We start from the raw sequence: 27,720 nt of genomic DNA on the forward strand, positions 1-27,720 counted from the left end.
CCTCTCTTGTATAGTAGTGACACTAGCAAGGCAAATTCATTTTTGAGAAAGATGAAAACTGACATATTGTAAAGGCGCATTCACTTGACAATATCCATGACCCTTATAAGAAATGACTAAGAAGCCAACATATCACATTCCTCCTGAATATTATAGGATGAGAAATGGTTTTATCTCCTCAATGGTAGAATCTTGAACGTTGATATGAGTTTTGTCCGCAACATAAACCAGTTTAAATTTTCTAAGTTGCTTGAACTTACATTATATCATGATCATGTTAGTCATGTTGTTGTAACTACTCATGTTTAGAGCTGAAATAGTGGCCTCTACGATACTAAGGTTCGTTGCCAATGCTATAGCTCATGCATTCTATGGAAAAAAAACAAGAAAGAAGATATAATTTATAGTATATACCGTTTACTTTTATTTCATGAATTATTTTAGATGTAACTCCTCAAATTACTAATGAGATCGAAGAATTGTACCTCTATGTTGATGATGGCACGAACATTTCCTTGACTCTGTGCAAATTCCAAAAGGTAGACAGGTTCATGTATTTCCCCACATTAGCTTCTGTAGGAATCCCTAAAAGATTATAGCCATCTATATTAAAGGGGTTGTAAATGCTGCACAGTCCAAGTAATTCATATCATAATACTACATTGGTTTCCCTCTAGAATCACAAAAAAATGAATAATGTCTACTGTGCAATATTTTAACTCCATAAACCTGTTATATTTAACAGAGCTAAAGTTCTCAATTATTATTGATAAAAAGAGGGAGAAGTTAACAATGTACAATCATTTGAGGAACAATTCAAATGATTACGCTTTTGAAAGTTTGGAAATTAAATGGTGAGCTAGGAAGAGATTTTCTATTATTTTCACTGATTCAGCCAGCTTGGATCAGACTTACGTGTCAAGCTTTGAATTTCATTCCATGTGAGATCAAATGTGAAGATGCTTGGCTTGTTATTTGGGGTATCTGACACCATTTTGTTGATGTCTGGTATTGTTGTTAGGAAAGATGGATAAAACACTGAATTTGATAAGATATTTGTTCCTATCATAAAGTTTATTGATTCCCTATAGATAAGAACACCATTTTTTGTTATTTGGACAACACAATCAATGTAGTCAACTCCATCTCTTATTGCAGCCTGATAGGCAATATCCATACAACCAGGGTAGTCACCGCTAGCTCCATTGTGAGAAATTATTAATGGTTTTCCTATAACCACCAGTTGAATCATAGTTACTATTAGTAGTGCATGTACAGTACTCCAGATTTTCAATATTTCCAACATAAACTATATGAGAGCGCTAAAAAGCATAGGTAAAAATGACTAACAAGCAAGCAGAATATGAAGTTAACTGTGCACCTGCTTTGGAGGATATACTGACATTTATCTGTGCATAACAAGCCATATTGTCATTAATCCACAAAAATTAAATTAGTTTATAATTCTAAGAATCTTGATCAACAAATAAATATATTCAAAAAGAGATATATACTTATTGTTATAAAAACATTCTGGCCTTGAAAGAAATAAGAAGAATTATAGACCTGCATGGATAAAGGATTGGACAAATTGGTGGAGGTTAAGTTTAAAGAAAGCCATACCTATAGCCTTTGATGTTGTTACAGATAAATCCATTAGGATGCCATCAACTGTGAAATTATTGTTGTCCACAAACTAAAGATATTCCCTTATTGGATCATAGCTATAATTGTATCTCATGCCATATTCATCATTGGAAAAATTAGCAGCAAATATTTCCAGCCCTGCAGAGTGTGCATCTTGTACAATACTTGTAGGTGCTTGCAAATATAAGTTTGTATCGACAGGCCAAATGTAGTCCTTTGGAACCATGATTCCAGCAGCAAATGTCTTCACAAATGTTAATTTTTTTACGAGGGAACCATATGTTGCCTTTTTTTATGGGTCCACATCTTCTTTTCCAAGAAACATAAATATTAGCTTTGTCTTGGTTTTTCTAAATTGTGGTGCAATGTCTAGGAAAAACCCAGCATAAGTGGAAGAAATGTAGTTTAAACTTTAAATTCACATATTTTGAAAGGAATTTCATTGATGCTAACATGCTTAAGTTATGGCACATATCAAGAAAAGATTAAATATCCAAGATGATGAAAAAAAAAAAATTAGAAAATGAGAGAAATCATTCACATCAACACCCACAAAATAATCTTGGTACTTTCTAGAAAAAAATCTCTAAAAGTCCACAACTATGAAATGGAACGATATATATGGACATTAGAAAGAGATACTTGTACATTGAATAGAACTACAGTCGATTGATATTTTGTTATGCCTTCTCATGGAAGTAATGGATATATATATCTTGAAATGCATAAGGGCAAGATTGGAATGTCTGAATTGCTGCAAAAAATGGAAGCATGAGTTTCTTGTAATTATTCAAATTCAACAAAATCAAGAAATTCCACTATGAAAGTATAGATTCCCTGAGTTAAATCTCCATCGACTATAATATCTATTTGAACTTCTCACTAAATGGTCACACTCTATATTTTATGTTATTATAAGAGGGCCTCAGAGAGCTAGTTAAAATAAACATGTACCATGGCATTACTTGAACACGTGTTTAGTAGCTACCTGTTATCACTGAAAAAAGCACCACGTGATAGCAATGATTTCAAGACGTCCAAAAGGAAAGATCAAGTGATAACTAATAAAGAATCAACCCAAAGGTTCTTTTCCTATATTAGGGGGGCATCCCTAATTCTCATGTGTTGAAAATCATTTAAAATTATACATTTTATATAAGAAATCAACACATAAAGATGGATCCTTGGCATGAAATTAAGAAACCAAAGGATTAAGAAAACTAATAGTTGAAAGAATATGAGAGAATTTCAACCAGCAACCAGAGAAATATGACAAAAAAAGGAGAAGAAAATGCACTCTAACTAATTGATAAAATAAAAAATAGAAGCAAAAGACTATCTACACCACTGAATAGAACATAAGATAATGCATCCATAAGTTGAGAAGCTCTAAGAAGAACGTGTTCAGATTTTGTATTTGTATTGCTCAAGAGACCCATTTCATCATGGAGACGAAATACAAGATCCATCTAATAACATGTCCTAGAAAGCATATAGATATAAATAAAATAATTTCTAAAGAAGAAATAGAGATGAAGTGTTGTTGATTACTTCCTTAGAAACTATTTTAAAGCATGGCCATTTTCCCTCTTTATAGATCTTTGATCCTCTTAAAGGAGGAACCTAGCTCATGCAACGCACCTTCCCTAACAAATGATGATGTGAAGTAAAGAAAATACAATGTAAGGCCCTGCACCCTATTTGAAGTGAACTTGAGTGAAGTGATCTCATACATGTTCATGCTTAACTCTCTCATGCATGAAGTCCATTTTCTCTCCTCAAGTTTAGAAGGCTTTCCTTTGACCAATTTTTTTTGGAATGAATTTATGACTTTAATTGAAGGTAAAGGAAGATGAGAAACTATCTCTGATAAAAGGACTTAAGCATTAGATGGAAGACATTATTGTTGCAAACAGGAACTGCCTTGTGCGGTTACTTTGGGTATCTGAGATTTCTTTCTAAGGCTTTCCATTCACCAAAAAATTTTGGAATGAATTTATGACTTTAATTGAAGGAAAAGGGAGATGGGAGAAACCATCTTTGATATAAATACCGAAGCATTAGATGGAAGACATGATTGTTCGTATCAAAAGGCACTCCCTTGTGTCATTACTTTTAGTATCTAGAATTTATTTTTCACAGAACTCTCTCACCCTTAGAAGTCTTATTTAAAAATAAAAATACATTTATGATGATATCAATATGTCTCCAAAAGCCAAAGTTCAAATCCTCCAAAAAAAATAGGAACGGTTAGATAAAACCAATCCTTGGGGTTCTTTGATGGAGAAAACCAAGGAAACCCTAGTAGGTGTGGTGTTGAAGGTGTCTTGTTCTCTTAAGATACCAATAGTTTCTACTTTAAATAGGTCATGGAAAGGGCTCTAATAAGTGGGCAGAGCATAGGACATTGGTTGCACTGCTGAGAATTGCAGTGGAGAAAGGATGGATTGTCTTCAATTATTTGGAGATTTGGAGTTGACCATTGATTCGATCAAATGCGATGTAGAGATGCATAATATATCTCTTCAGCCAGTCCTAGAACAGATTAGTCTTCTAATTGGTATATCTCTCGCACACATGTTTACAGAGAACATGATGTGTTGGCTGGTAGTCTTTTAAAGTAATATATTGAAGTTTCAGAAGTCTTGGAGCTCGCAGAAGATATGGAGGAAGGGGATCATCCAAAAACACCCAAACATTTTCTCATCTCGCCTTAATATCTCTCCTATTTTTTGTTATTGTTTTTATTATTTGAATATGTTCTCTATATGATGTTTTTATTTCTATCTCCCTGAAACTGTGGTAGACATACTTTATGTTAGTTATGATTGTCATTGTTTTGATTCCCTGAAAATTTTCAGGACCCTATAATAGGAAGAAACACATTTTTGTGTGTAATAGATAGTAAGATATTTCAGATAGAATTTAGATTAGGAGTTATTTTTTTCTTGATTGTATATGTGCCTAGTAGCACTCACAAAATGTGAATACTTTTTACTTTTACAAAGTTACAATCTTTTTATTGGAATAACAAATATACCATTTGATTTAAGATCCGACATATATGACATTATTTATCTGAGGATATATTGAATTTAATGTAATGAAATTGGATTCCAAAAGATTGCAGAAGGTACGAGTTGTCACTTCCCTTAGACAGGAGCTCATTGTTTTAGTAAAATTTAGAGTTGGATTATTGCTATTTAGTATACTAGACTGGCATTGGAGGTGGATAGAATTAAAAATAAGGTAGGGGCACATGTATGTGAGCCTTGGGATTGTAAAGAATAGTCTTGTAGATATGTTGACCTTGAGACCTCAAGGGTGTAGGGACAATTGAGTTCTGAATCTGTAAAAGATGACCTTGGGCTTAATAAAGAAGAATGGTGCAAGAGAGTATCATTTTCATATGAATCTACACTTTGTATTCCTACTCAATATGTGTGTGAAGTTCCTTTATCTTTGGGCTCATCCCCCACCTACACTACATCAAGTAGTGGTCGCTTCTCAAGGTTCGCAGAAAACAAAAATCATTACAACCTTATAAAAGTATGGTACGCTAATGTATATCTCCTAGATAACTGTTAACAAGAAAAAGGACTAGGGTTTGAGGCTTTGAGCCCTAATGAGAGTGATATCTAGTAATTAGAGTATCTATAAATCCTAGCCACCCTTTAGGGCCTGCTATAGAGCAAGGGTATGAATCAACACCCAATGTCACATAGATTGTCAAGTCTTGAGAGAAAAGTAATCATTCTCATCAGGAAGGAATAAGGCATCATACCAGGAGATGGATGCCCCCACACAGACCTAGTTTTTAGGCCATCAACATTAACAAGGAAGGAACTTGGCACAAGGAACTTGTAACCCTGTGCTAATCAAGTAGCTTACAATAGAAAGGTAAAACATCAGGTGACTGGCACCTGAGAGACAAAAAAATCCATTCATCCGGTTATTACCACCTCCAAAACAATCTCATTTGCAAGGGTGACCTTTCCCTACACAACCTAGAGAGCAGAATAAGTCTCTAGACAATTTCCAGGGATAAACTTGTGAGTTTTCTTAAGATAAAATGATACAAAAAACTTGGTAATGAAATGTGGCAAAAAATGGTAGTCTATAATGAAGATTATAAACATAAGGAAGAGCATCCCATATAATAACTTGTAGACCATCTTACAAGGAAAGAAATGGTACACTCTATAAAAATGATATAAATGTAAAGGAAGAGCATCCCCTAGAAAAACTTGTAGACCATCTTACAAGGAAGGAAATGGTACAACCTATAACAAAGAATGTAATTGTAAAGGAAGAGCATTGTTAGGTCCCTATACTACTAGTGTAACCCCTTATTGTTATTAGTAAAATCCCCTTATTATATTGTTGTGCCCATGTAGTCCCCATGTTATTATTATTGTGCCCTTACATTATTATTGTTATGTCAGCTATGATTATATTATGACCCCTTAGACTCCTATATATAGAAAGGAGGTCTTTTCATTTGTATCATCCAAGAATTTTTCATTTGTGTAATGTAAAGGAGGTTGCCCCCTCGAAGAGGCTGATTTCTAAGGAGTTGATCTTTCTTTTCTATCTTTTTGTGAGCTGGTTTCATAACATTTGGTATCAGAGCTTTGGATTCTAGGGTTCCACTTCAACAAACAGGTAATCGTGGCATTTTCATTATAACTTTGTTTCTGCAACATTTCAGAAGCGAAAAAAAACCATTTGAGACGAAATTATGCTGAACTTCGGGTCTGAATTTCAGATCTTGTCTTGCTATATTTTCGGAGATATGATCTAAGGAAGTTATGGTTTTTGCAAGCTCCAGAATTTCATCTAAAACAATTCATCATGGAATTTTCGCTATAATGTTTTCGCTACAAAGTTTCAGAAGCTAAAATGAAAACCCATTTGAGAAGTAATCAGTCTGAACCTCAGGTTTGAATTTCAGATCTTGTCTCGCTATATTTTCGGATATATGATCTGAGGAAGTTATGGATTTTGCAGACTCCCGAATTACATCTAAAAGAGGTGACCTTGGGAAAATTGTGATAACTTTCTCTTTGAGCATCAGATTGAAATTTCGTCAGGAGTTACAGAAAGAGGACAGACAGTGCCTTGTTTGGGTATAATTTCATAACCTAAGTTTGAAACAATGACACATGGCACATCATACAAGTTCACTCTACTGAATTAGTCTATAATTAGGTCATCGCGGGAGATTGGGAATAAATATCTCTTCGGGAATCCAATTGTGATCAGACTTGCAGAGTTAGAAAGAGGAATCAAAGTGATATTACAGGCCAAAATTTCAGAACTTAAAGATCCTAAATTACAGAGTTACAATTGTTTCAAGATCGAGCTCCTAAAATCAAGAAAAAGCAAGATGAGGAAGTTTGATGGAAAGGACCTAGTAAATTGGATACTATAGATTGGGAAATATTTTATTCTACATGGTGTACCACTGTTACAAAAGGTACGTATTACATCTAATTATTCAGAACTGAATCAATTTTTATGGTATAAAGGACCTTGTTCTTGTAAACCACTTGTCACGTGGTCAATTTTCACGAAGGAAATGATAGCACATTATGAGGACACCAAGAGAAACACCTTATTTAGCCAATTGATAAATCTCAAACAAAAGGGTTCAATGGCATAGCACGTTGAGGACTTTGAAAAATTGAATATAAGGGTAAATGATATTCTAGAGAAGAAAAAGATAAATAGTTTTATCTATGCCATGGAAGCTGATATCAAGGGTATGAAAGCATATTGGAAGAAAGGCATGGAAGATTTGAAGAAAGACATGGAAGGTTTGAAGGAAGGTGGGACAAAGCTGCTACAAGAAAGGCCTCATAGTGATGAAAAGGATCAAGAAATGTCAAAAGAAGAGGATATACACCGGGAACCAACCCTAGAGAAAGAAAAAATGAAGCCAACCATATATTGTATTGCAATGCCAGGAATTAACACTCCTTAAACTCTCAAGATAGAAAGAAATATCAAGAAGAAGAAGGTTCAAGCAGTGAAATATTAGGAAGAAAAGTATCAAGAAACATCAAAAGAAAAAGATACTCACCAGGAACCAACCCCAGAGAAAGAAGAAATGAATTCGACCATATCTTGTAATGCATTGGTCAGAATTACCACTCCTCAAACTATAAAGATAGAAGGACATATCAAGAAGAAAAAGGTAATAGTGTTGATTGATTCGGGTAGTACCCATAATTCTATTCATTGTAAGATAGCCAAGGAATTGAATTGATTCCTATATCCAGCACCAGAGTGTTAAGTGACAGTTGTAAGTGGAGCAACCATAAATTGCCTGGAAAGTGCCATAATACCAAGCTATCCATGGGAGAATACGTATTGAATAGCCCAATGCTTTCTGTTCCAATGGGTGGTACTGATGTTGTACTAGGAATCTAATGGCTACAATCCTTGGGTACAATAGCTTTTAATTTTCAAGAACTTTTCATGAAATTTTCTTCAGAAGGAAAGGAAGTTGAATTAAGGGGTATCACAGGGAAACTAGGAAAGATAATCAGCTCTAACAAAATGACAAAGTTTCTAAAGAAAGAACAACGAGGCGTAATTGCACAATTATGTTCACTAATGGTTCCCATGTCGAAATCATCTATTTCTCAAGATCTCCAAAAAGTCTTAGATGATCATTCCAAGGTATTTGAGACTCCCAAAGGTGTCCCATGTATTCGTGATCATGATCATCCTATTCATTTGATTCCAGGAGGTGTTCCTCTAAACATCATGCCTTATAGATATCGATATGCCCAAAGGAGTGAAATTGAACATATGGTTGCAGAAATGGTAGAGGTTGGTATAATTATCCAACCAAATTTGATAAGAAAAGGAAGGGATGAATGGAAGAATGGCAAAGCAGGGTGGGAACTCATTCAAAAGTTTTCGAAGGTCCCAGTTCCAACAATATTGTGAGAACTTGACAAGGAAGGAAAAATCATATTGGAACCTGAAGCATTCACAGAACCGAGAAGTTGACAACTACGAAATCGATCAATTTCAGAGTATCTCATCAAGTGGAAAAACTTAATTGCTGAAGATTCCACATGGAAGGATGATAATTTTATACATAAGCATCAAGAGCTACTCAAGCGTTGAGGACAACACTTTTTGAAGGAGAGGGGCATGTTAGGTCCCTATACTACTAGTGTAACCCCTTATTTTTATTAGCACAACCCCTTTATTATATTGTTGTGCCCATGTAGTCCCCATATTGTTATTATTGTGCCCTTAATTATTATTGTTCTGTCGGCTTTCATTATACTATGACCCCTTAGACTCCTATATATAGAAAGGAGGCCTTGTCATTTGTATCATCCAAGAATTGTTCATTTGTGTAATGTAAAGGAGGTTGACCCCTCGAAGAGGCTAATTTCTAAGGCGTTGATATTTCTTTTATATCTTTTCGTGAGTTGGTTCCATAATAAGCATCCCCTCGAAATATGTTGTGAGTTTGGAATCTGTGAAATTGTTGGTCTGCTTTCATAATCTGTTACAAGCAAGGATAAAAAATGCACCATACTAACAATGCCTAATTTTGTGTGTTACAATTAATGGAATATGTACAACACTATGAATAAAATATTATAAAAGAAATCCATCAATGGACCTATTTCTGGAGTTGCTTCCCTTCCTTCTTAACTTGGTACAAGGCCATTTACTTAGCCTCTAGACTTGGTCAAGCAACAGAGTATTGTCTTCTACACCAATTGATTCCCCCCCACAAAGATTAAAGACATAATATGTCATCAACTTTCTTCCATCAATGTCTGTAACCCAATCAACATCATTATAGTTTCTTCCCTCATTTCCTAGCCCTCCAATTACTCTATAGCTAAAACCCAATCCCTTAGTGCCTTGCAGGCATGAGAATATATTTCTCATTGTTGACCAATGATTCAAGCTAGGATTTGAAAGGAACCTACTAAACCCTTCCTTCCATTGCACGACAATATATGGCCTTATGAAAGCCATGGTATGCATTGGCCTTTCCATTGCACCCTAATAAGAAATTTAACAATATGGGCCACCTTCTCAATAGTTTTCAGCTCCATCTCATTGGAAAATTTTCAGTTTTGGTTGACAAAATTTGATATAGGCTTGTTGTCCTTCATTCAAAATTGTTTTAGGAAAATGATTTGATACTTCTAATTATGCATATCTCTAGTCATTAGAATGTCATAGTAATAATGCAACTCACCTAGATCCTTCATCTCAAACCAAAATAACATTTGATTTTTGGTTGTTGAAAAACTTCATGTGGCTCTCTATCAATATTAGGCCATCAAATCACAATGTAACTACAATAATTTGATTTGTATCAGTCTAACGAGGTGATTTTTTGGCCTTTTCGGGTCAATTTTGCTCAAAATTTGGCTAGAAATTGGTAGTTTTAAGTTGTTGAGTTAGAATTTAAGCACTTGAACATCAAAAAAAATTCTGACTCTACTTCCAAAAGAAGCATCGCTCCATACTAAGTCTAGAACTATTGGATCCAATTAGATTATTATATACTTGGTTTGAAAGGGAGCTTTCCCTTTGAGTAAATTTCCCACCCCAAGGAAAATGTAGGGATAAGCAAATTATCCCTTTCACAGATAATTTATGTTTTGTCTATTTTTAGTAAAATTTAGCACTCAATTATTTCTAGTGTTTCTCAAGTGAGAAACATTATTTATAAGAAGATGATCTTTTTTGGTTGGTTTTATAACAATGAAGATCTATATCTGATTTTTTGTATTAATTTGGTAATATAATTGTGGAATGTTAAGTGGGCTACCTTTCCAAATTCCTTCTTTCATTATGTGCCCATATCAAGTAAAAAAGTACAACATTACATGGTGAGCCAATGGTGTCAGGTAAATATCTAATCCAAAGATAAAGCTTCCTTCAAAACCATTATAGAAAATCTTGTCAGCTCAAAATGGTTCATGCTTATGAAAAATTCCTTTCACATACTTGAAGCAATGACATTTCAAGAGAATAGTACAAGTAAATATCCATCTACTAATTTTTTCATTAGGTCACTAAATCATTACTATTAAACATTAATTTCCATTCACCTAATTATGTAGTTAAACAACAAGAATTATAATACATAACTAACTTTTCTATAAGGATGAGTAACATAGAACCAAATTAGACACATGGATTCAGTTGTTATCCATGTTAATGAACTAAGAAATAAAATTAAGTTCATCTATATTTGTAAACTTGAAATTTGTTTGGATGATGCAATATGATGAACTATAAGAAATCAATCTTAATTTCATTCTTCTACTAGAAACATGTATACTAGAATTTATTCCTATGCATCATAAGGACATCACAAAAGTTAAATAAAACTAAACATATGTCAAAAAATTAGCACCAATTGTTGACCAATCCATTTTGAGTGGTAAGAATACAAATGCACCTGTGGCTGAACTGGTACAATGATTGGAGTGTGAAAGGCAAGATGCATGCATCTTGACTCCTTGTGTTTTTCAAACAACTTGTTTAAGACACGAAACAGTTGTATTATTTGTTCATCACTTGTGGAACTAGGACTTAGTAAAGTCTGTATAAGAAAATGTTGTTCTGAACCATCAGAACCAACTATTGTCAATTGATGGACGCTGCTACCATGTCTGCGCACTATGGGAAAATCAACCCCAAATCTATCCAATTTCACTCTATGGCCAGGTGCAATCCCCTGCAAGATACCAATAAAGGTGATTTAGAAGTCATCGTCCCATCCTCATGAATGCTATACACACATAAGATTAGTTTCAATATAAATGAACGTTCTCACAAACTGTCATGAAAATAAAATTTTCAAAGTAATTTAATAAGCCTCTTGAAACTGCAAGAAAATATAACAACTTAAACATGTCTTGGTATTCATTTTCCTATATTTTTCAATGTTTGATTTAATAAATTCATGTTAATTTCTAGAACCTTCAATAAATGTGTACAAGACAATTCAAAATCTGAATTCTTGTATGTAAATGGAAAACAAGAATGTTTCCCTCATATTCCACAAATGCTCAGGCATAGAGTGTCAGTAGTTGAATATGCTTAAAAATAATCATACCTGATCTGCAAAGTACTGTCCCAGAACTTCCAGATCAACCGCATGAAAGTCACACATTTCCCTGCATTCTTCCTCCAGTTTGAAGGCAACAGGAAATTTGTCTTAGATATCAATTTGTAGAACATTCTTCCAAAGTATTAAATGGTTAATCAAATCATATAGCGTAGGTGGAAATGTTGATGTATTGTCAGGATCAAGATCACGTTCGAAGTCCCGTTTGTACTTATTCACAAACTCAACATGTTTGTTCACAATATTTCATCAAAAAAAATCCCTACAAATATCAAAAAGTTCCTTCTTGAGAGATTGGGAACCTTTATTTTTATTGAAGTACGAAGATTTGGCAATTAATTCATGCACTACAGCCAGAATTCTATACATAACAAATCAAATAAATAAAAAGTTATACATATAGAGGTATAAATTATCTACATATTTTCAGTGATTCTTTGATGGCGATGAAGTGGCTAAGTGGACAGGCACAAAATCCTGCACTTTTGTCAGTATAAAAACATATCAATCTCACTGGAAATTCCCGGGATCTCAGGTTAGCACATATCAAGAAAAAAAAGACATTAAATCATTCTTAAAATGGTGTAGGGATGCTAAAATTATACTATATTTTGTTGTGTTAAAACACCAACTCCCCTCTTGATAGAATAAAATATTTAATAACGTCAATGTAATCCTTGTACGACTAGAACATAAACACATGAGGAGAGAAATAAATTCTCAATTTGAGAAAGCATGTGCGCTACATTTAAGGCTAGAAAATATGGTCTATTTTGATCTCTTATTGAATATTGATTGAATAATCATGTGCATATGTCAGGCTATAAGAACAAAATTCACAAAGAAAAAAGTAGAAATTTTGTTAAACGTCTTAATGGTCAACATGGCCTTGAGCACATGAGAGGCATAGATAAATTCACTCTTATTAACCTCTTCAACCAACCCTTTGATGCAGCCACAAACTGGGTTCTTAGTTATGGAATTAACTCTGATGTTGCACCCACTAAAATCCATCTGAATTTTAGATATGCAAAACTGAACCCATCATTAAAAGTATTCTCGTTCAAACCGTTGAAGACATAAGACAATAACGCATTATGTCCATAAGAAGGGCTAGACCTTTGAGAAGAAATATAATAAGGGTGAGAAAGTCATGTTAAAAGGACTAAGATAGAATAATGATATCATGATCCTTTAGGCCAATAAAGGGTATGAAATTATGATTGTGAATACAATAGACTATGAAAACAATATAATATAATATGAAATTCAATAATTAGAATGATAACATAAAATTCACAATGGAGGTCGTGAAGAGAAAAAGTGTACCATGTCTAATTGTCCTTATCACTAAGAATGAGATTGGCTCTCTGGATGAACAAGTTTATGGGAAGAAAAATCACACTAATAGATAATTACATGTTGAATCCCATCACCGTGACACGCAAAAAGTAGGGATTATTAATACTCTTACAACTTAGTCCATTGGAATATACAACAAGTGTCATGTGGAGCAAAAATTGGGAAATCTAAAAAGGGTTTTTTTGAAGTAATGTGTATGATGAAAAGACCTTCCATCAAGTGGTTACAAAGAAACCATATCTTACCCTAAACAACACAATGATGAGGATGGGACACAAATGACCCTTTTGTACATAAAAGGGAAGAAAAACAAACTGGCCATGATCCTTAAGAAATGTTATATTAAAGTCATGTTTGGTCCCCCTATCACAATTCGAGGTATGGTGGACTAAACCGAAGACCTCATGCACCCAAAGACTTATAAAGGTGTATCTACCATTATTTGTTTCTACGATAAATAATATATTGATGATACCAGAAGAGAATATCATATCAGAGTGAAAGTATGCAACATCAATCTTAAGCATAATAAAATCTAGCCAAGTGTTCAGTGCGGGATCCCCCAAGGGCAGTTTTGGGCTTAATGCCCATTTTTTGGTCCAATTTTTGTAATCACAATGTAAAGATTCCGCATTTTGTGGTCACGGAGTGCGTAGTTGTTAAAGAGTCGTAGGGTTTTCCGCCCTTATTTTGATAATACAATGTCGTTTGTAAAAGATCTACCTATGGTCCGCAGACCATGGGATTGTATAAATAGAGCTAAGCTCTAAGTAGTTAAAGGCATGATATCAATGACGAAGAATTGAGTCATATCTTTGGAGTAGAAGTCTAAGTTTGGGTCATAGCGTAGCTAGAGGCTCTGCAGCTGAGTAAGCAGAGGCCTAGTATTCCGCAGATGAGAGTGTGGACCCCTGCAATTGAGTGCGTAGGGCAAGTCAAGTCTGTAATAGTTTGTAATTATCAATAAAAATAAGTATTCTATAATTTCTCTATCTTTATTTCCTGTTTATGCATCTGTTATATTGGGTATCAATTTCACTTCAAATGCTTATATTATGTGCGAATGTGTATAACTGTGTTGATTAAGTGAATGCAAGTAAGAACATCTTTTTACGCGAAGCTAACTAAGATCTATTAATAAGATAAGTAAGATACTTAGTGTAGTTTGGGGAAATATCACTTTTCGTTGCCCTAGCAACACAAAAGCGTATCAACCTCTGGTTAGGGCTACGTGGAAACCGATTGTAACATTTCGCGAAGGTACTAAAGGGTAGAATAGAGGGATAAGAAACCTGTGCAAAGGTAGGTATAGTTGTAATAAACCAACATCACATCCATCCCAAGTGTGTGGAGACTTGGTTCCAGCATCTCCCCATACTGCTTCAGGTGAGACTTCAATCCGTGCTCCGTGGACTGATGCCGAAAGGGCCAGTAGTGTAGGGATTTGTTTGCCTAATTACCACTGAACCAGGGTTAGGCCCCCATAAGCCAACAAATGGTTAAGTTGTTGGGACCGGAATCTGCATAAGAGATGTGTGATGTTGTATCACTAGAATCCAACTAAGAAAGAAATCGAAGGCTAGTTGGACAGAAGAATTCACGAGTTCACGATGCAGGAGAACAGAAACCTGCAGCTGTGAAAAGAATAGTTGCTAGACAGCTACCTATATATAGAGATCTACGAAATCTTTTTTGCGTCCTTCCCTACTGAGCTATACGAGTGGATCGCGAAGATAGCAAATAGCCAAGGAAGGTGGAAGCTTGATGGTCCTATTGTGTGGACCCCAGAGTTGGTGTGAAGGTTGGAAGCATCGAAGGATAAGATCGTGTGTGTCATCGGTCATTGGCTCGATCGCATTATAGGAGGATTTTTTACTAAGTTCGCGGTCGACACCTCAGTCAACTATAACAAGGTAGAGAAATGCTTTCTCAAAGGACCGCAAGGTAAGTATATAAAATCTCTGAATACTTGGATTAAAATGTTGTTGTGCGAAAAATGGGTTATGCAGCTACCTTGATGTTCGGGTCTATGCGAAGTGGAAAAATTTACAGAAATGAAGGAAATAAGGGTCTAGAGCATAGCCCCTTGATTTCACCTCCACAAGGAGATGAAGAAGGGATCACAAAGGTCTCTCTGTGAAGTTCTATTCAATTGATAAGACAGGGATTTTCACTAATACCACCTCCACCCACACCACCTCCATCTTCACCACCATCACCTCCAACTTCACCTGTACCACCTCCACCACCACCACAATTCCGTATGGAAAATACAATGAAGTTTCATGTGTTCAAAGGTTTGGGAAATGAGGATCCGGACCAATCTGGCTCATTGTAAGGGCTATATGGGAAGTGCAAGGTGTTACAGATGACCATATAAAGAAAGTGAAACTGGTTAGAGCTCTACAGGATCGGGCGTTGACCTGCTATATTAAGTACTCCAACGATAACTAGAATGTGAGAGTCGCGGACATCCAAACATCGCTAAATAGGGAATTTAGCAGGCCTAAATCTGAAGCGCAGTCAATTGTAGCATTCAAAGAGATCATGATGCTACCAGGCGAGATGCCTTCGGAACTAGATCAAAGGCTGAAATGTATGATTCGTGAAGCCAACATGAATTAGATAGATGGACAACATCATGAATCGTTTGTAGCCTCACTACTACCACACTTAAGGAGTGCATTATCGTAACAGAAGATAACAACCCAGGTAGAGGCCTTGGAGATTGCCATGAGACTACATGAGACCTTGATGCAAGATCCTAATCTAGGAGTTCAGCAGATCCATATGCAGCTGAAGAATCTATGCCTTGAGATGCAAAGCTTGAAGCGGGATAGGACGGTTCGGCTAGAGATACGCGAAGAAGTATGGTGCGTGAAATGTAAGAGTAAGGGTCATGACAAAGACCACTGCCTGGTCTTTATAAATTACCTTAGAGGAGGAGGACCAATGCCTTTAACGTTGGAAGCTCAAGTAGGACCTAGTGCAGTGCTTGCTTTGTGGTGCACAACTTTTGTAGGTCAATGGGACATGATGAGCGTACTTACAGGAGCTATGAATTGATGATGGATAGAACTCTCGCCTATACAATTCAGGCCGAAACGCAGACCCTTGACCAGAATGCAGGGATGGCGCGGACAGGATTTCAGGGGCGTGGACGAGGCCAAGGAAGAGGAGGACCCAGTAGAGGTTACAGACAGTTGATTTGCTACAATTGTGGAGGGCCAGGACACGATGCCTGTGATTGCACTAATCCAACGTGCTTGTTGTGCATGTATTGAACGTTGTTTGGTCATGAAACAAAATATTGTCCTATGCTAACAGCCAGGATACGTGACAAAGAAGGGCTACTGCCTCCCCTGACTCAGAACCTACAGATGATGAGGTCCGAGCCGCGCGAGGAAGATTCGAATGTAAATATAGTGCTCCGAAGTGGAATCATGATGGGAGATGATAAGGGGAAATAGCCAGAAGATAGTACATGGGTTCGCAAAGCCCCAATGAAAGAGGCTGAGTTTGATTTGGAGCACGCTCGAGAAACCTTCATGAAAGCTAAGGAGAGCTTCCCTAAGGCCTCCACCTGAGGAAGCAGAGATAGACCGGAGCTGGAGATGGACCCACCCATGCTCACAACTTTCCTCGAAACCTATATGAAGTTAGTGTGAGACAATAAGGTTGTGAAAGGGTTACAGGAGCTCATCAACAGATGTGTTGGGACTGCACCAGGTGAACGCGCATAGTCCACAATATTGGAAAGCATAAGACAAGGATAGGACGTGAAATGAGACTCACCATGTAGATTAGAGAATACGAAATGGATCAAGTCATTTTGGATTTAGGGTCAGATGCGAATGTTCTACCAAAACAAACATGGGAGTGAATGGGGAGACATGCGATGCAATGGTCTTCAATTCAGCTAAGGATGGTGAACCAGTAGAAAATCATACCCATGGGGCAACTGCAGGGAGTAACGATGGATATTGAAGGAGAGAGCACGCTGGAAGATTTTGAAGTCATAGAGATTGTTGATGACAGCAACCCCTACCCCGCGCTCTTGGGAATTGACTGGGCTACTAATATGAATGGGGTAATAAATCTCAAGAAGCGAAAAATGATCTTTGAGAAGAAGTCACTACACGAAATAATACCCCTCGATCCTGTTGAAGGATTGCGCTATACAAAGCGGGTCCATGACTATGAGAGTGATGATGATCTAGACTACATATATAAGATAATAGTGTGAGACCAAGACTAGGTAAATCCCACTCTGGATCGGCAAATTAGATGGGAGTGCAAGAGTTCCTGGACCTGGATTCTGATGGAAAAATAGAACGCTGGCAGAATTGGTTACATGAAGTAACTACACTGAATTGTAATATGATGACTAGGTCACTGTGCTGCGTATCATCATAGGTAAGGGATCTTCCTACTTATGATGGAGTAAATGAGGTAGATATCTTTTTGGATTCATTTGAGAGAGAGGTGCCAGAAAAACAACACTTCCAGGTCTTGGACTATGCCTGCAAGATGGTGGGGTACACACAAGGGAAGTTTTGATGATTGGTGTGAATGTAGGAAAATGATAGGAACAAAATTTGGGAAGCCTAAGATGCAACTGACAGACAAGTACGATGGGTAGAATGATCCACGCACACATCTAGCCAAGTGGACACTAGCTTATGGAGAAAAGCCACAACCTAAGTGGGTTCACCTATTTTGTCATACCCTAGATGTTATCCCAATGTATTGGTATGTATAAACAGAGCTTCACCATGGGACAGGTGAATGGGATATCCTGCGTGAAGGATTCATGATGACATTTAGTTTTGAGGATGGGTTTGATGGTATTGAGGAAGCGCTACAAGAGGTGAAAGCAGCGATCTTTAAGATACCACAGGATCCTTTAGAAATGACGCAGTCTCAATGGGCTACTCAGCTGAGTCACATGCTAGAGTGTTATAATGTAACTGCCAAAGAAGAGGACGAGGATCCATGGAAGATTAACATTCCAGAGACAGACGGCCACCATGAGGTTCAGGGACTACAAATTGAGAACCTTGATATAAACACGCCAGTAAAAACTAGACAAATGAACATTGGTACAGAGGTAGAGCCCAAATTCACGAAAATTGGATACTACGGGGATGAAGCAATGGTGGATAAGGTCACTGAATTACTCTACGAATATCAAGACTTATTCCCCACCAAGTTTACGGGTTTGAAAGGAATAATCAAAGATCTAGGAGTGATGAAGATCACGTTAAAACCCTACGCGAAGCCAGTTAAGCAGAGCCCTTACCGTCTAAATCCAAAATACAAGGAGAAGGTTTGCTTAGAGCTCGACAAAATGCTAGCAATTGGCATCATTGAATCTGTGGAAGAGTCTGACTGGGTAAGCCCAATGGTGGTGCAAGAGAAGAAGTAGAAGTATGAGATAAGGATATGCGTGGATCTTAGGAAGTTGAATGACGCTTGTTTGCATGATCCTTTCCTAACTTCGTTCACAGATGAAGTGTTGGACAATGTAGGCAGCCAGGAAGCATACTCCTTCACTGATGGGTTATCTGGGTTCCACCAAATCGAAATCACGCCGGAGGATAGAAGCAAGACAACCTTCGCGACTAAGTGGGGTTGTTTTCAATACACTATAATGCTGTTTGGACTAAAGAATGCGCCAGCTATCTTTTTGCACGTGGTTGTCGCGGCATTCAACGAATATATTCATAAGTTCCTAGAGGTCTATTTTGATGACTAGACTGTATTTGGATTGGTTAAGCACCATGTCGTGAGCTTGCGCTTGATGTTGGATACCTGTCGAAGATACCAGATCACACGCAATGTCAAGAAGTGTCTGTCTTTCGTTCCTTTTGGGAACCTATTGGCACATGTGGTTTGCAGACAAGGGCTGATGGTAGACCCTGTGAAGATTGCGGTGATTCTGAATTTGGAACAACCATGGAGTGCAAAACAATTGTGCATTACTCTAGGGCATACTAGATAATACAGAAATTTTATCAAAGGCTATGCATCACTACACCGATGGAAAAGTTATTGAAGAAGGATGTCTCATTCTGCTGGAACAATGCTGCAAGAAAAGCCTAGATATATTGAAAGAAAAGATGGTAACTGCGTCGTTTCCAGTCTTCCCGGACTGGAAGAAAGAATTTCATATACATGTTGATGCGTCATGTATAGTGCTGGGAGCAATGCTAACAAGGGATGGTGGAGAAGGCTTGGACCACCCTATCCCGTTCGCAAGTCACAGATTATCCAAAGCATAGAAAAATTATTCCACCACTGAACGCGAGGGACTGGCTATGGTGTATGTGCTCCAAAAGTATTGACACTACTTGCTAGCAGGCCACTTTAAGATGTATATGGATCACTCCGCGCTAAAATACCTGGTCAATAAGCTTGTGTTGGTGGGGTGCATCTGCAAATGGCTTTTATTATTCCAAGAATATGATTTTGAAGTTGTTGTGAAGCCTGGACGATTGAACGCGAGACCAGATCACCTATCGCACATTGAGACTGGGGAGGAACCTACTAATTTGGAGGAAGGATTACGTGACGCACAACTTTTTGCTGTGCAAGTCGTAGATGGACATTTCGAGGACATAATACATTTCCTAACAACAGGAAATGCGCCAGAAGGATACTTTGTTCAACAAAAGAAGGAATTAGTGGTGCGCGCGGTAGATTTCTCTGTCATTGCTGGGCATCTATACAAGATGGGGAATGATGAGATATTGTGAAGGTATGTACCTGAGTTTGAATGAAGTAGCATCCTTGCAGATGCTCATGGGGGTGCCATGGGAGGACATTATGTAGGGAGAGCAACTGCGGAGAAGATTCTACGTGCAAGGTTGTGCTGGCCAACCCTTCCTCAAGATTCAAAAGCATATTGCAAGGCGTGTGGCATATGTCAGAGAATAGGTAGGCCATTGCAGAGAGATGAAATTCCTTTGAATCCACAAATGACATTACAACCCTTTGAGAAGTGGGTAATAGATTTTGTAGGACCAATTCAGCCCCAAAGAAAGACAGGCACGAGGTATATTATCACTGCGACATAGTACTTGACTCATTGGGCAAAAGTGTAGCGAGTGAAGGATTACATGGGTGTGACTACCGCAATGTTTCTATTTGAGTATGTACTAAAGCGATTTGGTTGTCCGAAGATCTTGATGAGTGATCATGGTATGCACTTTTTGAATGAGACAACCAGCGCACTAACGTAGGAATTTCAGGTGTACCATCAAAAGAGTACACCTTATCATCCACATGCTAACAAGACAATGTAAGCATTCAACAGAGTAATGGAGACCGCGCTGACCAAGGTATGAAATTCTCAGCGAAGTGATTGGGACCTACGCATACCTTCAGTATTATGGGCTTATCGAAAAACATGCAAGAAACTAACGGGAAAAACACCCTTTAGGCTGGTATACGGGGTTGAAGTTGTGATGCCTATGGAATACATTGTGCCTAGTTTGCGCATAGTAGCGCTCACAGATATGACGGATCGTCGAACCCCGAAAGAGAGGCTCGTGCAATTGGATGAGCTCGAAGAAGAGAGATTTTTGGTTGGATTTCACCAGCAGGTCCAAAAGTAGCGTGAAAAGGCATGGCAGGACCGGCATATTAAGCTACACACATTTAAGGTGAATGACTTGGTGCTATTATATGACAGTAAGTTTGATAAATTTCTGGGGAAACTCAGAATGCATTGGTTGGGGCCATATGTAATTAAGGAGATTACCGATGGTGACGTGGTACAGTTGGTAAAATCGAATGGAGATCCCTTCCCAGGAAAAGTGAATGGCAGTCATTTGAAGTCATACACAGGTGCCCTGGTGATCTGACTAGTCGATAGAAGCATAGTCTTAGTGCTCCAGGCAGCTGAAAGGAGGCGCGGGACTATAAACTACACTGCCCGGGAGCTTCTCGATGTTAGGACTGCATGAAGCAGGGAAGTGTCACAAGGTCCACGACAGCACGAAGACAACTACGCTGATGCGCAGGTCTGCCGGAAAGTGAATGTTAAAGTCACTATTCATGATTTGATGATTGGTTTCAGGCCAAATGGAGCAAGCGGTAGGAATTTAAGACGCACTTTATGGGCTAGATTCTTGAAAATATGCCACCAATCTAGCATTAATGGACCGAATGTGGGGGGAAGTTCGAATTCAAATTCAAAAGGCCCTATAAATTACAAGTGGTTGTCCAGCGAAAAACACTTGGCATTTTGAGAACTAATATGTTGCACTATCAAGTGTGTATGGAGCTTTCGAACTTTGAGGCTTTGAGAGCAAGTTCAGTGTTTGAAACGTTGTTGAAGGAGACGCAGGACCTCCTAACTAGAATGATGTTGACACCCACGGAAGTCACACAGGAAATTGCGGAAGTGGAAGGCCCAGAAAGCATCGGAATATTAATTGAGGTCCCTAAATCACTACAAACACCGAGACCCAAGAAGGATAAGCAAGCCATGATCCCAGTGCGCATCTTGCCTAGAAACCCAGTGAGGACCAAGCTCACCTTACAAGAAAAGGGGAAGGCCATCAATCTGGAGGCTGAAGAAGAGGAAGAATTTAAAGAAATCATAGTAGATGAGGAGGATGTAGAGATGGACATTGAAACCCAGGGTGCAGACCCTATTACTCGGTTTCTAGAATATGTTTCGTCGTGCAAGGGTAAAGCTAAGGTGCTGAAGGATTTAGATGAGAGCAAGAGCTCTCTGCAAACTCTGCTGCTTCCGGACGATATTGTGTTTGAGGGACCACACTTGGGGCTAGTTCCTATGTTGAAATTTGAAGATTGGGACCTCACAGACCATGAGAAGTTCTTGCCTTTAGCGGCTACAAAGTTAATGTGCTAGAGGATTCACGACACTGCTAAAACAATTAAATTGGAGCTGCACACATGGCTCGGAGGTGTAGAGAAAGCAATATTGATAAACGTGCTCTGGGTACCGCATTACCACCATTCCCCAGCGACTGTCTTCGTCATCATATAGCTGCTCTGCTTGGTGCATGATGGGTGCTTGTGGCTGGAGGAGCCCATCCCCATCACATACCATCTGATTCATCAGATTACACGGCTGCCCTACTCAGGAGAGGATCTAGCTAACATTTCAGAGGGAAAAGGTGGTGAGTTGGCCCTCGCAGAAGCAATGAAGAAAAGGTTCAAGTTGGAGAAGAAGAGGCGAAGGTATGCCATTTCCAGCATTAACAATCCTGCAGTCAAAGTCGTGACACAAATCTTAGCAGGAAAGGTGATGTGAAAGTGTCATGCGGATGAGGTGCCCGCGCTCATGGTTGCACTCCCAGCCCAATGTGTGGAAGGCGTCCAGTTCAACTGGGCGAACTATCTATGCGGCGAGTTCCTTGCAAACTATCCCGAGGCACAGGAGCAGGGGAAAATGTTTCATTGCGCGTGGCTCCCATTGTCAATAGTACTGGTGGCATGGGATTTTCCCGAAGATAGTAGTTCCCTTTGGTTGCGCAAGACCTTCCAGAGGCAGTGAAGTATGCTTCGTTTTGGGCGATGAGGGATGCTCACTGAATAAAGGAGAGCAAGATATTTTGGATATTAATGGAGATGAATATCCTAATAGGGATCAATCGCAAGCTGCGGTTGTCACCCACAATCTACAACAGTTTACAAAGCTTTGTAGAGTTCAAAGAATATTTCCACCACGTCTTCATCAGGGCACAGAAGGACCCTACAAAGACGTGGCATGATTTACCATACCTGGTGACTGACAATGTGATATTCGTAGTGCTTGAGTCTTAGCTGCCGAAGTGGCGCACTCCAGCTAGCTCCGTGGTGGAAACAAACAAGTCCACCATGCAGCGCAAGAAGGATGAGACAAAGATTAGAATGGCACAACTAGTAGAGAAGTGCAGGAAATACGAAGCGGAGGCTAAGGCTCAGGCAACACGTGATGCTACGAAGTTGGCAGAACAACAGAAAATAGAAGAAGAAGAGCATGAAGGACAGGAGCCACCTTCGCCTAAACCAGAGACAGACACAGAACAAGGTGGCGCGGACCCATAGATGACATCCACCTAGCTCAAGCTTTCGTGGCCACGAGAGCAAACAGTGCCGCGGAAGAAAACCAAGGCATCCAAAACATCCCTCGACCCAATCACCCTCACTAAGGGGGATTTGCATGACATCGGCGAAATGGTGAGGGATGTCACCACAGAGGCCCTCCAACAATTTGAAGAACAACAATAGGCAGTATTGGGGGCTCTTAGGATAGAGTTGTAGGAGTTGCAAGTACACACTCCACAAGTTGGCATAGTATCCACCAGCCTCGTGAGCAGCACTTTGGCTACTGAGGAAATGTTGTGCACAAGGGTGACCAACATGATACTGGGACCAAATGGGGCACTTACTACAGAGAAGGAGGCCGATAGGGCCACAGTCAGCAGTTTGAAAGGGGTCATATTAATATGGATGTCCTCCCTTAGGAGATGCTTTATCTCTCACAGGATGGAGTCACCGCCAAACTTTGAGCTAGGGAGAGTCACGCTCTACAGGTGATGAGCAAGCAGTGCATCAACATTGAGCAGTTGGGCTAGTAGCACAATGAGGCAGTGGAGCAGAATAGGTAGATAATGCAGGCTGTAGAGGAAGCTTATCATTGGTCCTGGAGTTGGACATTCAGGTAGAAGAACCGATGGAGGCACGTGTCCCCAAATTAGCCACAGCCGTGCATGATGCTACAACAGAGATGGCCAGGGTTCAGCTGGAGCTCAACCTGTAGATCGCAGAACTATAGTTGAAGGCTCAGCCTTCAAATCCGCCAGAAATCAGGGAATATCGAACCACTGCTATTATATCAACAACAACGATGGTTGACAATGCAGTGGTAGACTACATGCGACTGTTCAAGCAGTTATTCGAGGTCCTAACCATCTTGCAGGAGGACCCAAATGTAGAGCGCCTAGAGACAGAGGCGAATTAGCTACAACAAAAATATGACGAATTAAAAGGGACCACGTAGATGGTTGCCCTTATATAGAGGCTTACAAGGATGTAGAAGGCAAAGGCGCTCAAGGAATAGGTGGATGCCACTCAACATAAGGAATTAGCCTTAAAAGTGCGCCTACAGCCATGGATCGATGAGGCTTATACAATTACAGCCTCCATTGAAGCAAATCTCACGCAACTGCAAGCAACTCAGCAGAGGATTCAGGGCAGCAATTCAGCAGCAGTGGTCACCGAACAACGCGTGGAGGAAGTTCAGCAGGTAGCCACTCAGTGCGTTGTTGAAGTTCCAGTGATCCAAACAAATCTGGGAGGTCTTTGTGCTAAGATCTCCACACCTACAGAGTGACTCGAGGGCAAGTCACGATGCTTGTGTTGGGGGCCTGTTGGGCGCGGGATCCCCTAAGGGCAGTTTTGTGGCTTAAAGCCCATATTTTGGTCCAATTTTTGTAATCCTAATGTAAAGACTCGGCATTTTGTGGTCACGGAGCGCGTAGTCATTAATGAGTCATAGGGTTGTCCGCCCTTATTTGGATAATATAATGTCAGTTGTAAAAGATCTATCCATGGTCCGCGGACCATGGGATTGTATAAATAGAGCAAAGCTCCTATAGTTAAAGGCATGAAATCAATGACAAAGAATTGAGTCATATCTTTGGAGTAGAAGTTTAAGTTTGGGTCGTAGCATAGTTGGAGGCTCTGTAGTTGAGTGCATAGAGGCCTACTAGTCTACAGCTAAGTGTGCAGACCCTTGCAGCTGAGTGCATAGGGAAAGTTGAGTCTATAATAGTTTGGAATTATCAATCAAGAGAAGTATTCTATAATTTCTACGTATTTATTTCTTGTTTATGCATCTGTTATATTGGGTATGAATTTCACTTCAAATGCTTATATGATGTGCGAATGTGTATAACTATGTTGATTAAGTGAATGCAAGTAAGAACATCTGTTTATGAAAAGCTAACCAAGATCTTTTAAGAAGATAAGTAAGATACTTAGCGTAGTTTGGGGAAATATCATAATTTGCTACCCTAGTATCACGAAAGCGTATCAGCCTCTAGTTAGGGTTGTGCGAAAGCCAATTGTAACATTTCACAAAGGTATTGAAGGGTAGAACAAAGGGATAAGAAACCTGCGTGGAGACAGGTATAGTTGGAATAAATCGACATCACATCCATCTCAAGGGTGCGGAAAATTGGTTCCAGCATCCCCCCATACTGCTTCGAGTGAGACTTCAGTCTGTGCTTCGTGGGCTGATGCTGAAATGGCCAGTAGTGTATGGATTTGTTTGGCTAATCAACGTTGAACCTAGGTCAGGCCCCCATAAGTGAGCACCAAGCACTTGGAAAATACCAAGTACCAATTTTTCTTAGATGATGTGAGAATCATCAACAAATTTGATTACTATGTGAAAAGGAAGATCAAAGAGTCCATGGAAATAGAGAACAATCTAAGTAATTCAATAGAGAGGATAGATTTAAACTTAGTTGTAAGTGGCAAGCTGTTATACACTTTCTCCACAATAATAACCATGCATAAATTGGTATTACTATATTGGTTGGGAAGTGTATAATTCTAATTATTATGATAGGTTTTTCTTCTAGCTAACCATGACTTCATAATTTTCTCCTCTACTAAAAAATATTTATATTTTCATAAGGATGTCCATTCCTTGAGAAAATTTGTTTCCTAATATGTGATGGTCATAAAAACATCAAGAAGACTAATACCTCATGGGAAGAACCTCTAAAGTCAAATCCAATTTCAACACTAAGGTTTCTGTTGGGTCTTATAACTAAGAATGGAGTGAAACTCTTGGTCATTGGACAGTAAAAGATAAAAAAATAAATGTATAAAGTTAAAATCCTCTCAAGAAATGCTAGTATTGGGAGATGATGTGTGATTCCACAAAGTAGTATAGATGGCATCAAAAGTGCTTATTTGGAGGGATTATATGTAGAAGAATGGATGATATTCTCTCAATTCATAGTTGAAATACTCTTGCAAGCCATTTTTAGGATACATGATAGTAAAATTAATTCAACACATTGGTGGATGGGTTTCATTATGCATTCAGAAGAAGATGTAAAACAATTTTTGGAATCCTAGTGGAGGAGGCTTTCAGGAATGTTGTATCCTAAAAGGTAGACTGTATTCTCTTATGCTCACTCTAAGAGAATGTATATCATGCTCATATGGGTAATAGTATTGAGGCTCCCTATTGAGATTTGGACCTATGAGTTGTTTAAGAAAATTGGTAATTCATTGGGGATTTTTTATGAGGCAAAGATGAGTTTTGAGGAGCCAACTATTATGGATATAACTTGAATCTTGATAGGTATTACTTAAGAAAGGGTCTTGTTCTAGATTTTGTTTTGCATAGGGTAATTTTCTCATTTACACACATTTTGGACCATGGTAGCATCACATTCAAATGTGTTTTATGCTATGTTTCTGGTCATGTAACCAAATATTATGCATTTTCATTGCATCCAAAGATTTGGGTGAAGGGGAATGTTCATATAGTTGATAAAAAGTGAAAGAAAAATTTCATCGAAGGGATTGATGCTTCTAGTGATATAAAAACCTTGGGTTGCAATTCAACTCTCACCCATGACTTTCTTTGCAATGAAGGCATGCTTAAGAATGGTTCAAAAATCATGATTCAAGATGTAGAGAATAAGCCATCCATGATGGTAGATGAGTGTTTCATCCATAGCTAATGCTTGAGTGTACAAGATGAGTGTTTCATCCATAGCTAATGCTTGAGTGTACAAGACTAAGTCCTAACCCCTATACACCTTTACAAGGCATGTTTTTAAGTGGCCCTATAAAGTGCGTTTCAAAGAATTTGTAGTGCCATAGGTAATGGTTTTCATGATTTTATTGGTTGGGGTGATGATTTTGAGGATCCTAGTGTTGGGAGGGTTTCCTCCTCGTAATTTGTTTGGTAGTTTGGGTCCAAATTAGGGTCTCAATTTGTTAAGGGTCTTTCTCTTAAACCAATTTTTAACTCTAAAGTTACTACCATGTCCTACATGTCTAAGGAGGAAAATGGATATGAATTTCATTCTATATATCTCTTAAGATCTAGAAAGGGTGGAATTTATGATGTATAGGTGGGTGTGGCAGGTGGTTTGGTTGTTTCCAATAGGAAAGGTAAAATTGATGGTCTTATAGGGAGGAAACCCCCATATTGTCCTATCCCAAGAGAAGTCTCATCTAGAAGTTCAATTAGGAATGAACTTGTCCATATAAGAAGTTCTCAAAGCAGTTCAATCCCTAACAATTGTCATGTCTTTAAATTATGGGGTTTAGGTAACCTCACAAAAAAGAAAACCCTGAAAAGGCTCGTAGAGGCCCAAAATTTGGCTTTCTTTTGCTTCAAGAATCGATCAATGAAGGTGAAAAAATTGTGTGGATGTAGTGAAAGTTTTAAATGGCTAGGAATATATATTTTCTAATTCTAGAGGTAGATCTAGTAGGTTAATATTAAGATGGAGGTTAAGATCTCTTTCATGTGCTAATTCTTAAGGTTTTGACACAAGTCTAGGCATGAATCTATTTTCACGGGG

At 38.4% G+C, this 27,720-nt stretch overlaps 1 pseudogene; it reads right to left on the bottom strand.

The window, feature by feature from the left end:
* Nucleotides 1–261: 261 nt before the first annotated feature.
* LOC149207153 (glycerophosphodiester phosphodiesterase GDPDL1-like) lies at nucleotides 262–22,181 on the bottom strand (annotated as a pseudogene).
* Nucleotides 22,182–27,720: the final 5,539 nt, after the last annotated feature.

This window comes from Pinus tabuliformis, chromosome 1_2 (genome assembly GCF_031772625.1).
Source record: "Pinus tabuliformis cultivar Carrire ecotype Pingquan chromosome 1_2, CPIR1, whole genome shotgun sequence".
NCBI classification, from domain to species: Eukaryota; Viridiplantae; Streptophyta; class Pinopsida; order Pinales; family Pinaceae; genus Pinus; species Pinus tabuliformis.